Here is a 12,531-nt window from a genome sequence, read left to right as displayed (position 1 = left end):
TTTCTACGGACAACGGCGCACCTTTGAAGCATCCCGTATATGATGAGCCTAGTTCCAGCAGAGATCTGTGCAAGACTTCCGATTCGGATGACAAGCCAAAAAATTATTATGAAGAAGAGAACAGGGACAGCCCTAAAGACCACCCATTCATAGCACGCTGGTTTCTGGTTGCGGGAGGTGGATGTACAGTGAATCGCACTGGATTAAAATTGGGTACATTATCATGGCTTTGGGTGGGTAGAGTTGAAAAGCTTCGAAGCATGGCAGATTCCGATGGATTGCCGTGCATTAGGAGGGATTTAGGTTGGATTAAGTTGTGATATGGTGGCTCAAGGGCGATTTCCGTCAATTATGGTGGATTATGACAATCACGGTGGATTTAGCGTGAGTTGTGTAGAATTTAGTTGGATTAGGCTAGATTACAATCTAGTTAAGTAGAATAGATAGGGCTACAATGTATTGTGGTGAATTATTTTGGCTGGCTTAAGGTGGATAAATTTACATTCAGGGTAAATATGTCTGATTAAGGAAGGGCTACATTGCATTATTTGGTGGGCAAAAATTTAGTCAATACTTTCGCCTTCCCAACAGCGAAGTAGTACTAAGAGCCCTTCGCAACTTTTTTTCCCGCGGGTGCGTCTGCCAGCTGCAGCTGGCTCGGTGCAAACCAAGGTCTCCCGCTTTACCTTGAAATTTCTGGCTCATGTTCAGAGCTGAAGCGAGCAAAGCACGAATTGTCTCCTTGTATTTGGCCTTTTCTGCGCAAGCGTAATCGCCATCAGACGCGGGAACTGCGGCAGGCTTGCATAAAATGTTTCCCTCGGTTTGAGAATCGAAAATTGTAATTAATGCCGTGGCGTCTCGTGTGTTTTCCATTCTCTGTTGCTAGTGACTGTAGGGCCATTTTTTTTTATCTACACCAGCTACACCAGGGCAGCAAAAATTCATTGTAGGTATAAGAGATTTCCTACACTGGTGTAGCTGGTGTATAGGTTGAACAAATGCCCCTTCATTTTCACTCTGTTACACCAGCACCATGCGCCTCAACCGTCAAACGAGCGCAGAGCTACGGTCTAAAACTAGGATTTTCCGGAAGCAAGGCTACCACTTAAAGTGTTCCAGGTTTTATTCCGTAAAACGCTGAAAAGTTATCAATTTCCCCATGAGTTTTCCTTCAATATTAGTGACTGGCTTACTTCATTTCTTTCCTTTACGAGGGGATATGTTGGGCATCTAAGGGGTATACTGAAGGGGGGGGGGGGGGGAGGGGGGTTGTTATATGGGTAGTTTAGGGGATATGTTTTATTTTGATAATTGCAGCCCTTACTCCCATATTATGGCGCCAAAATAATTGTCACAGAAAATTTGCAACGCGCGTTTTAATGCCACCGATGTCACCCTGATAGGCTGATCCACGCAGCGACACAGTGCCAGCAGGTGCATCCGCCGGAGATCGTACGGCCAAGGCACGCTTTGAGGCTTGACTGTGCAATGACGGCATGCATTGGGTATACCAACGCGGTGGTTATCAGCCAGAACATTGTTGAAGCGACGTTGAGAATAAATCCACGCGTGTCCGTCGGGCTGTGTAATTCAAGCAGTGTAAAGAAACTTCCGGGAGGAGCGATGTACAGCCTTTATCAAACGTTTGCAGCCCAGGGAGTCTAGTTCTGAGCGATATTATGTGGCTCGTAATGCTTTCCCGGGTTTCCATACTTGCTGTAGCAAGAAGATTTTTCGTCCTACTATCTCCAATGGCTAGGACTTCCGCGATTATTACAGAAGTCATATTATACGGCATAAAAGCAAACTCTCTGAGCTGTAAACTTTTGATAAAGGCTGTATGTCGTACACAATGTATTTTATGTGTAAAACCGGCTTTCACGGCGACCATTTATTGGCATTGTAACGAGCTCTCTAATTTTTGTAACAAACATCTTTTCTGCGGATAAACTACTTTGAACGACGAGCTCAAATTCTGCAAGTACAAAAGGCTCCCTGAATTAAAAAATTAAGAAAGTTAAATGATGTTTTTAATTCATTAGCCATCTAAGTGAAGCAGTCTGATTGTTACTGGTGCTAGCCGTAGTCCCTAATATAGCACCAGGGATAAAATAAATTTAAAGCCAGTTGCATTTGCCTTAAAACATTGGGACTAAAGAAAGCACCCGTTATAGAGGTTGATTATTTTCTGTACATTTATATGCTTCCTTATTGAGATGGTGAGGATATAGCCCATATATAATTAGGCCTTTTGAAACCCTATCTCGTCCTATACTTCTCTGAAATCTAAAGTTCTGCTGTTTCTATGAGCGATTACATTAGGGAACACCTTCCTGTCAGTGGACCGTATGTTGACGAGTTCTTGACGCCTCCTATCTTGTGAATTACGATACCTCTGCTGTACTCTGAATATCCCGGTACTTTCGTGGTCGTAATGCACTTCGTATGCAGGGTGTATCAGTATGCAATCCTTCAACACCTCTGCGATCATTCGATCCTCCCTAGCTATTTTGCCCCTGTGGATTGCTTCTAAAGTTTTATTAACTTCCCCTTTCGTCGCAGCCTAAATATGCTGGTCCTCTCCGCTGCTGCCTGTTTTTTAGCGCCTCAATTAATTCAGCTACTGCACAGATTTCTGTATAACTATTGCGCTGAAGTTGCCTTCGTGTTTCAACGTAATGAATGAACGGGAGCTCTTGTCAGAGAGCAAGAGCCCTTGTCAGGCTAGGCCTATATATCCTGCTCTACTGAATGCTTTTACTCTATATCCAAAATTTGATGAATAAACTTCAAACTTCAGTTAGACAGTTGCTGGCCGAGGCGCCTGCTTATCCTGTCTTGGTCTGTTTTACGCTCTAAAAGCAAGACGGCAATGTGACATTTATTTATCTTTCTGTGTTTGGTTACAGTGCACCATTCAAATGCAAGTAAATATTTATTTCACATTAACTGACAAACATTAAATAACCCTCGCTATGGCATTTTTCTTTTCACAAGATGTTCATGCTAAGTGCTGCTTTTGTTACTGCGACATATAACTGTTGCTCGTCTTAAAGCACATGAACCGTACTCACGGCTTTAGCAACTACTGCAAAAATCCCAAACTTATTTTGCTCAATGTGACCTTAACCTTTTGCTCTTAGAGCTCTGTCTCACCCTCTATCAAACATCGGTCCAAAGGTCGTGGGGCGAACGCATGCTCAACACGGTCACGCCATTCCTCCCGCACGGCGTATTAAGTAATGCCATTCTGTACCGCTAGCCACAACGGGTGACGAAATTCGTCCTTTTCACCTGCAAACTTTGAACTTGAGTTAATATTAAGCGCTGTAATGAGTATGCAGTGTCTCAAACTAAACTTTGGCTATTCGGAACGATTGGAACTCACCGCCACTTTTCTGACGACCCATTTCACTTGTGGCCGTCACGCCTCCTAGGTACGGTATTCAGCGTCTAGGTCTCGGAGTGTCATAGTTTGAGAACAGGTGGCGCTCTAGAGTTGTACCAGCGGTGATGTTTTGCGCCAATCATTTCCTTTGTTTTCAGTGCGTTAAACAATAACTTATACTATTACGAACCTTTTTTTTTAAATAAGTAAATATGTTTACATTTGAATGCAAGTAAGCTGCTATATAAATAGAGCGTGAGGGGAATGAGAAAAATTCAGCATTTCTGCTGCGAGTGATGACAGTACGCACCAGCCTGCAGGCGGCCAATATAGATTAGGTACAGAGTACACTAAAATACCAGTCGAACACGCCGAAGACTAGGAACCATCTAGTGCGACGAAATACCTCCAGGAGCGCTGCTGCACCATTTCTGTTGTCTAGTGATGAAATGAACATGTAGTACAATCGGCAAGAAACAAGCAATGATTTTTTATGCGATTCACGTTGGCTCTAAATAGCATTTTCTCTCAAAATCCCGAGTTCGCTCGCGCTGCAACTGCACACAGAGGTCGAGTTTAGATGTAAGCATTATCTAGGAATACGTTTGCGTGTAATATGTACTTGCGAAACATGTTCGCAATAAGTTTAGTCACGTCAATTCTATTTAGAGTTGGCACTAATTACTGAAGATACAATGATTTGTACATCCGTGCAAATATTTGCTAATGACGTTCATAAATTTGACTTTTGTGTTGAATTGTCTTGCTTGTGTCTGTATGCAAGTATTCTCTGTATTTTTGTAGTTCTATGTTTTTTTTATTAACCTGAACGCATCGTAAACACCCTTGCATGGATCCGGAAATGGTCTGCAGTATGCTTAAATAAATAAATAAATAAATAAACAAATAAAGAAAGAAATAAATAAATAAATGGCGACAGCGAAAAAAGTTTTTACTCTTCTCGGCAGTGAAACAGTAACATGAACAAAATTGCAGAGGAGAGACATTTCCCAGGAGGCCAGGCAATGCTCCGCCGCGTCAAGCTCAGATTCACCACCAATGATAAGAATACCAAGCAAGCTGTCTGCTGTTAAACTGTGCTGATGAAGTGGGTATGCTCCATAGCACTACAGTCGTCCAGTGTAGCTAACACCTTGAATGCCGCTGTTGTGACGTACCGACAGCCCTTTAACTATGCAAGTTATAGCGCTCTTGTACCTTCGCAGTCCGAGATAACAAAGTAGAGATAACAAAGATCTGGTACTCAGGAAGTAGTAAATTGCATGCATGCGAAAGGGGATGCCCAAGGCGAGCCGCAGATGGCAGTCATATTTCCGCCATGGTTTGGTTTGGTTTGGATTGGGTAGGGGTTTAACGTCCCAAATCAACTCAGGTTATGAGACGCCGTAAGAGGTCTGGAAATTCCCACTATTTGAGGTTCTTTATCATGCGCTCACATCGCACAGCGCACAGACGCCTAGCTTTTCGATGGAGGTGAAAAGCTAGGCGTCTGTGTTCAATGCGATGTCAAAAACCAACTCAGGTTATGAAACGCCGTAAGGGGTCTGGACATTTTGACTACCTAGGGTTCTTTAACGTGCACTGACACCGCACAGAACACGGACGCCTAGATATTCGCCTCCATTGAAAAGTGGCTGCTGCGGCTGGGATTCGTACATTTCGACCACCTGGGGTTTTTTAACGTGCACTGACATCGCACAGCACACGGGCGCCTACCTTTTCGCCTCCGTCAAAAAGCGGCTGCTGCGGCTGGGATTCGGACATTTCGAATACCTGGGGTTCTTTAACGTGCACTGACATCGCACAGCACACGGACGCCTAGTTTTTGCGATCATCGAAAAGCTAGGCGTCCATGTGCAGTGCGATGTCAGTGCACGTGATTAGATAATTTCATCACATTCTTTATGGCATTCAGGTCATGTAACTTTGTCACGTAACTTGATGATGCCATCGTTTTTGCAAGTCACTCTGGTCACGTGACTAACGTGACTTGAAGACCTTATCTTCTGGAGTGATTGAGCCTCGCCGCCATTGTTATCGGTATAACCGAGCGAAAGAGAGCCACGAGCCAAAGAGAACTTCTCACAAGAGAAAGAAGACCCACTATCTCTGCTCGCTCATGGCTTCTCTTTCTTTCTCTTCTTCACGAGAGACGAGAGAGCCATGAACCAAACAAAAGTTCTCAGAAAAAGAGAGAGAGAGAGTTGAACTTTTTTTATTTAAAGCAAGGAATGAAGAACCTCCGGCCACCCGTTGCTCGGGACGGATGGCAGGGGTCTTGGCCTCATATGCAGGCCGGCATACGCTATTATTCGGTTCCATGCCAGGCCAGCTGGACGACGGCTAGCTGGAGCCCTGGGTTCGAGCAGAGCAGCATGGCTGCCCAAAGCTGCGGCGTCAGATTTAGGCCGCTTCGGAGAAAAGGGACAGTCCCACTTGATGTGTTCGAGGATCCCTTTCGTGTCGCAGTTCACCCATAATTGTGAACTTTTTCATGTAAGCATTTGCCACACCAGAAGCGGGCGTGGGAAAGTCCGATCTGGAGGCGACGCCAGACGACAACCTGACTGCAATTCAGGATAGAGGCTGACACAGCAGCAACCGCCTAAAAGAAAAAGTGACGAGCTCTGCCAGAGTCACTTAGGTAGCTCTGGCTCGGTGCCCCTCGCTCGTAGCTCTTCTTTCTCTTCTGAGAAATTCATCTTGGATAGAGAGAAAAACAGAGTCCTTTCTAACTACAATCAAACATACAGGCATCTTTCAAATTCTTTGCTGCAATATATCGCGAAAGCGCTTAAATAACTGCGCGAAAATTTGGCACTGAGAGTGTCGTGATCGTCTTTAATATTTTGTTTCAAATCATCCTGGCCATGTTACTGTCCTGTGACTTGGTGATACTATCACGTTTTTTGCAAGTCATCCAGTTCATATTACTGCACGTTACTTGATATTATCACCTTTTTATTTACGACATACGGTTACAGAGTTCCCAGAATTCCCCCATGTCATATGAGTGTCATGACACTAATGGCATCATCACCTTTCGCAAGTCATCAGGCCATAGCACTGTAATATTAACTAGTAACATGAATGACTAGTTGAGGCATGCTCATCTACTATCTTTTAAATCTCATCCTTCTCATATATCAGTTATGGGAGCAATGAAATAATCAACTTTGCAAGTTATGAGAGTCATGTAACTTAATGCCGCTATCATCTTTTTCAAGTCCTCCCGTTCTTGCGACTCATCTGATAATATGACGTTATCCCCATTTTATTTATGACATACCACGACATTATTTTCGGATATTCATTTATGTATTATGAGTTTGTCAAGACACTAATGACGCCATTACTTTTTCTAAGCAGTTACCATGATTTCAAATGTGCCACGCTCCGTCCCTGATTTTCCCAACCTCCATCGTCGAACGGGATTCCCGCTTTAATTTCGACAACTACGAGATCACAGACTAGTCAGTTGCGCTTACAGTACATGTCCCATTTTTGTTTCATCTCTCCATTCCCTAACTCGACGTTATTTGCAGGTACTTGCTGCCACGATGCCTGTTTCACGAGCCTAACTGCCTTTTAATTTACACATTCCAAAAGTTTCGTGCTCTTTTCGCGGCTTCTCCGTAGTTCTTTTGATTCGCCTTTCACATTTTGTTTTTGCTTTACCGCTTACTTTTTTGAGAACTGCATGGGTTTTTCTTATTTCCGTTATTCCGTTATTTCTGTCTTGTTATGAAGAGTACTGCTACCTCCTTTTCTACTTAGTCTACAATGCGTACAGCTTAGTTTTGGTCAATAAGGATTTGCCATTAGATACAGCCCACTTGTTGGTCAACATCTTTAGTCATTAGTACGGTTTAGAAGGCTATCTCTTATTGCTTTGCAACAGTAAAGGGTAACATGTTCCTGGCAACCTTCCTGTACTCCACCAAGCACCTTCATGTATTTACAATTTTTTTAAAGTCCTTATCAATATCTCCGGTAACATGGCTGCAGTCGATGCTGATTGTCCGCTCTATATGTCTCATATGTTACTTGTACTACCCATTTGTGTTCTGAACATATGGCATGGTCATTTGTTTTAATATATTTTTAATATCTGGCTGGCGCAATAGTCTGCGGGCTCATCGGGTTTGTCAAAGTGAGCTTTCAAGTCTTCTGTCATCCTGATCCAAACATTAGCGTTAGACTACTCCATGACGAGGCTTAAACAATTAACGAACCCTTCATTATATTTATTCCCTCTATGTTTAGGCAACTAAAATACTTATCTACGTACTCTTTTCTGCAGCTGTAGCATCAATCTATAAATTCTCAGTATGTTTTCTCCCCCGCTGTGCATCCGAGCATCCTAAAACAAGCATTTTAACAAATTACGCACCTCAAAACTTGCAATTTATTTCTGCGTAACGCGGATGAAATAAACACTTCGTGTTAAATGGTTACAAACTTAAAATTGTGCGTGTACTTCCTGCCAAGAGCACTTGACTGCATTCCACGAGGCGCAGTGATGTTTGAGAGTCTAAGACTGGTTTAAGAGACTGGGTAACGACTTGCGATATGAGAGGCAGTACCGCAAGTAGTCTTAGCAGTGTTCGGATAAAAAATTCTTCAGCCTTTATCAGTGACGAGTTCCGTAAAACATTTATCGCATCATAGAAGCTGCACTGCATTGAGGGAAGGGAATAGGCTTCAGTGTGTCTAGAACATAATATCAGGGTATTACTGATGCGGTTGCGAATGGCATTAGGATCGAATCGGGAATTCTTATATTTCCGAATTCTACTAACAAGGGATCACTGAAGGGCGTCTTTTTTTGTGCACTGAGCTCGACTGAGCTGATGACAGTGGCGATTAGTATAACAAGAAATTTTAATCTGCTCACAAATCCAACTTGCAAGTGTTCGAAACAAAGTGAATCGTTTGTTCTGTCTGGACGATGGCGCCCCACACTGGGGGATTTTGACACTCGGTATTATCGACCGGTGCACGAAATTCGTATTTTTTGCTACAGATGGCGCAGAAGAGGCGTTTCTGTCTATATTGAATCGCTTTCAGTGCAATACCATGCATTCCTTTAAGTGCGCATAACGGCGCTTCATTAGAAATATTTGATCTGATACTGTACATGGTCACTTTGCTCTTATCCTCATAGAGATAGTTAAAAACAGTTTCACTGTGAAAAGTTATATAGCCGCGCACTTAAATACAGAGATTCAGATGTAGAGAACGCCAGAAAAAATACGCAGTAACTTGGAACATAACTTAACAGTTAATAATAGAAGAGAGCAATTACTGATTGGCAGGATAAAACAGCTTGCAGAAGATTTGATAGTTGAAGAAAAATTGAAGGAATACAACTATAATTGAACAAACTGCCACGAACGTAAGCCATCGGCGCAGGAGCACTCATTGTTGCTTCAACCTTGGCTCGCTTTCGCTCTTGGTAATTTGGTAATCTTCCCGGCAATGGCTAATCTGGCTTCTCGTTTTTTGATTTAAATGCAATACGATAGAGGAAGAGGGCGGAGCCCCCCCCCCCCCCCCCCCCCCCCATTGCAGCTGGCAGCCATTTCATTGTAGGGGGGGCCCCTTACAAAGCAAATGAGAAACCATGGAAGGCTAACCTACACATAGAGCTAGTAATGATCTTGCGCTGGTCCCTATCGGAGGTACTGGTGAATAGTAATCTATAGTCATCTCCGGCGCAGTCGTTCGAGACTCGGTAAACTGAGTGGCACGGGCCCGTCATCTGTTTTTTGCGAGAGTGGATTCTCCTACGCCACTCGGTCTCTGACTTCGCCCACGTTCGACCAGATGGCGTACGAGTATAAGCGCGCCTTTAACTAGGCTAAATGAAGGTGCGGGGCATGTGGAACGTCCTGCAGACAATGATGATCAATGTAGAGCACGATGTGTTGAAGTTCGCACTTCAACGACCTTATTTGCTACAAAGCACGAGAATGTGTCAGTTCAAGGTCAAACGTTCAGACAGATGACCTTGATTCTTGGCATGAAAGAAGTATAGCTTCTGCTCCGAAACTGGAATGGTCTATGGATCAAACATGGTACCACCAACCATTCGAAGCTGTCATTCAACCAACTAAGCTAGGAAAGAAGGCGAACAGAGGCGGGGAGAAGGCGAATCAATGAACAACTCCAAACGAGAATGATCTGTGTAGCTCTTTTTATGAGGCTCCCGAAGTGAACCTTTATCACAATAACGAAGTAGTAACTACCTCACCATCTAAAACATTACTTAAAAAAAATGGTCACAGGTTCGACCTCTTGACCAACACGAATTTGTTTCCAGCAGTGACGTTTTTCGGGGCCGACACTGCTGAAAAAACAGCTACATTTTGCACCAAGAAAGGAAAAAAGAACGAGGTGGAAGACACATAATGGAGGGAAGAACAGGAGGCAGGCAAACAATTAAATGCAGTTTTTATAAACTTCTGCTGTTTTAAGAAAGATATTTCTTACAGACATGACCAAACGTTTCAGTAATCTTCGGGTTGTGCATAGGAACGTGTCACGCGGACTCCTTAATAGTGCAATAATATTATCATTTCTACGTATACTGCAACATTTTTCCAGTGACTCAGCATTTATAATTTTCAGCTACCCAGCTCACATTATCGGGTTTGATCACGCCACTGCGAGTGCACTTCCTTGCTAAAGTACGAAGTCATCACGAATAAAACGTCGAGCCAATGTAATGAGTTTTCGGCTCATATCAGCAAATTTCAATGGTCGACAATAAATCAAAGCTCACCACTGTGCTGCACCTCATAGTCTGGAGTGTAGCTTGTATATGTATGAAAAACAAATGACGGATGACGTGTTGACAATGAATTCGTAATAAGCGAGCTTGCATTCAATTTTCACCTTAAACTTGCAACTGAGCGGAAGTGTCCCCCTGTAAATCGTGCTCTGGCTGTTAGACGGGAGCATAGGCAGGAGAAGCAGAATTAAGCTTCAGCAGCTAGCGTATTGTTGTTTGGCCATAAAATCTTTCAGCTCCAAATATAAATATAAATTGATTTGTGAAAAAGAAAAGACAGAATTCAGACACACATTTTGGTGGACATCTAAGGAAATGAAAGAAGGTAGAAGTGAAAGAGGACATAGAGAAAGAAGTATCGTAGTAGAGGACTTTAGAATACTTTCGATCACTCGACGACCTCTAACGTGCACTGGAGTCACATAGTACACGGGTCTTTTCCGTATTGCCTCATATGAAACGCGGATGCCACGGTCGAGCTCGAACTTGGGAGCCCTTTTTCAGCAGCCGAGCGTCTTTTCGCTCCGATTTCGATGATGCGCGATGATTTAGTTTTTAGACGTGCATGAAATCTTGATTATAAGACAAACCAAAGGAGCACTGCGAGCTGCCGAGGCGATCAAACGTGCATCGTGTCTGCTCTGAGCAAATTCGTGGTTTTCGAATGGACAAATTATCTGCAATGTCCGAAATTCAGTTGTACAAGATTTGTGAATTTATTTGGAACTCATGGATAGTGTCCTTAACTATGTAGGCGAATTTTCTGGCACTTTGTTGGAATTTTCTTGTTAATCACATGCGACTGCTCAGCTAAGGCTTTTTAGGCCTAGACAAGGGTGCGGCTGGCTTGAGCCAACCGATTGACGCAAACGGCGACATCAAGGGGCTGCGATACGTAATCTATATCTCCCGTGAAATTTCAGTCTGATTAAAAAAAAAAGAGTCTGTTTTTGACGACTTTACTGAATACAACGTCATGAAAAAGTTGAAGAAGGCGCAACCAATGAAATGGCAACGACTGCGCCGTTTCGGTCGGAACGCTGGCAGTCGTGCTTGCCGCGTCGGTGTAGTGGGGACAAGCACTGCCGCCTCGCCAGCAAAAGGAAGCCGGCGGTCGTTCCAAAGATTGGAAGAGAGCTCTGTGGTTATACTGAAACCTTGAGACACTCTCTAATTAGGAGTCTGAAGATACAAGGACAAGATATGAGGCTCCATCTATGCAGTTACGCGGATACCTCAAGCCGCGAAAGAGCGGTCCACCTGACTTACGTGGGATCCAAGCATTCTAATAATGAGAGCCCAGAACCTGCTTTACATATGGCTAGTTCACGCTTTAGAGAGCTTGTGCATTTACGGCAAAACATTTATGGTTCAGACTTACTTCAAACCTACTGAAGACGCCTGCCGTCGGGTTATCCGGGTGGATCCCCGAGTTGCAAATATATCTTCGAAGCCACCCAGTCGCAGTCTAAAATGGTCGGTATGCGCGAAATAGGCATTTCGAACACAGCGGGGCTCACGTTCAAGAGACGCACAAGGCCATTCCACGTATTCTACTGAGGCTAAGCCATTACGGTGCATTTCTACCAGAAGACTACCCCAGCCTGCACCCGCTGAAATGTCTTCGAACACAGGGAACGTTCTCCAGAACCCAGAAATAAACTGCTTTGATTACTGCGGCAAGAAAAACTCAGAAGATGGCCACGAATGCAAGCGCCTAATCTGTGGGGCTACTACCGACTACGGACACACTAACGCCAAGGCTACCAGCGGAGCTGCTGGAGGAGGGCGCAAGTTCAACCAAAAGAAGAGCGGCAACCAAGTGAAGAATATTCTCTCAGGCCCCAGAGGGAAATGAAGAGAAGGCAAGCATTCAGCAGCCATGACCAGAAAGAGCCAAGGAACGCCGGCTGCTGCTGCTGCCATACCCAGTATCACCACCAACCACGGTAAGAAGATCAGCTTGGATAAAGACGCTCTCCTCGCCTTCCCTCCCTCCTCGTTGTCTGACCAGACAGTTAGGGCCAGACGTTTGACATTAAAACAGGAATTGCTAAAAAAACGAAGCACTGAATGCAGTGAGTAGCTAGCGTCACACACCCGTAGCGACCAATTCCCCTTCATCGGAAGAAGTGAAGATGGAAGAGGAAAAATCTGAGACAGATCTGCATTGGAGAATTGCGAGAGTACGTGCGTTGGCTGTTGTTTGTTAGCTCATAGTATCATGCCTCATCATTTTTGAGAGCATGCCCTGGCTTTGATTGACAGACACAACTCATGGACTCCATAGTCTATCATTAGACCTCTGATCTAAGTCATTCAT

This window comes from Amblyomma maculatum, chromosome 4 (assembly GCF_055883805.1).
Source record: "Amblyomma maculatum isolate TAMU_Amacu chromosome 4, ASM5588380v1, whole genome shotgun sequence".
Lineage (NCBI taxonomy): Eukaryota > Metazoa > Arthropoda > Arachnida > Ixodida > Ixodidae > Amblyomma > Amblyomma maculatum.
The sequence above is the reverse complement of the archived record's forward strand: the minus strand, read 5'-3'. Positions refer to the sequence as shown.